This window comes from Motacilla alba, chromosome Z (genome assembly GCF_015832195.1).
Source record: "Motacilla alba alba isolate MOTALB_02 chromosome Z, Motacilla_alba_V1.0_pri, whole genome shotgun sequence".
Classification (NCBI taxonomy): Eukaryota; Metazoa; Chordata; class Aves; order Passeriformes; family Motacillidae; genus Motacilla; species Motacilla alba.
In genome coordinates this window covers 27761209-27762527 of record NC_052046.1, presented here as the reverse complement: position 1 = coordinate 27762527, position 1319 = coordinate 27761209, and positions in this window count along the sequence as shown.

Below are 1319 nucleotides of genomic sequence, written 5' to 3'. Positions count from 1 at the left end.
TCTTGTTTTCCTAAAGAATCAGTGGGTCAGATTCTTTTTAAGTACAATCCAGGAATTGTGGATACTCCTCAGGCATTAGAACTGAATAGAACACATTAAAAATCTGAGTAAAGGAAAACATTAAATCCCAGTGCCAAAAGCCAGAGGAGGTCTCCTTTTGTACCTCTAGAAGCAGCAGTATTTCTTTGGTTTTTAAATTATTCTAGTTGCTAAACATTTCTACCTCCATTTCCCTCTTTGAAAAGTACTTTTTGAACTTGGAAAAGTGAGACTTACCTATCCTTTACTTTCTGTTGCTTGGGTAGTGTAGATTTGAGGACAATATAAATAATTTCTAAGACAGATTGGAAATTTTTTTGATGAAGAGAAAAGGCTCATTTCCTCTTGCAGAACCTCCCTCAGTCCTGGTCTGTGTATTTCACTAAACTGCCCTGGTGATGCAATGAACTCCTGAACAAGTATCTGACCCAGAAAAGCAGCATGGATTGCAACTTGCTTTGATTTTCTGAAACATTATGTCATCGTGAATTATGGGGCTTGGCTTCCTAACATCTGCAAAGCACTTGAAGACTACCAGATGGAAGGATAATAAAAATACTTTGCATTTATATTGGTCTGTGTTAAAACTGTAGTTGGAACACATTTCTAATGGTGTTGATTAATATAACAATATAAACTCACTGCAGTGTAAACTCACAACTATAATATCTCTGGTGAAGTTATAGTGGAATGGCTGCTTCCCTGATGAAAGTGTCGGCAAAATCCTCACATTCTCTCTTCTTTATCTTATCTGGTTTGAACAGACTTTGACTAGAGTGTACAATAAGAAGAGGTTATTTTGCCCTGTTTATTCCACAAAGATATTTAATATGGCAGCCTAGTTATGAAACAGAAGGCAAGAAGCAGTTCCATCTTCCTGTTTGACTTTTCTGTCCCAATTTATTGTTCTAACATATAACTCTGTCCGTATCTTGCTTTTCTCTTCTGCTTGTAGCAATAAAAGCTGTAAGCTGTAATCATTTGCCTCTGAAACAAAACTTACCAATCACAGGAAAATGCCATTTTTTAACTGAAAGGAAAAGTATGAATGTGATATTATTTCTACCCAGAATGGATCTTTTGAAAGTAAAAGTATACTGCAAGGGGACAGTATACTGCCTGTGTTAGATGGCAGATGCAGACAGGGACCTGAGTTACATAAAAGTATGGTTACTTCAATGTTCCAGAGGTGGGGAAATGCAAATTCCTCCAATTTCCCTCTGTAAAAAGAGCTGACCCAGAAATTTGGATAAAAATGTTCCTTTGCAGTGTTAGAAATT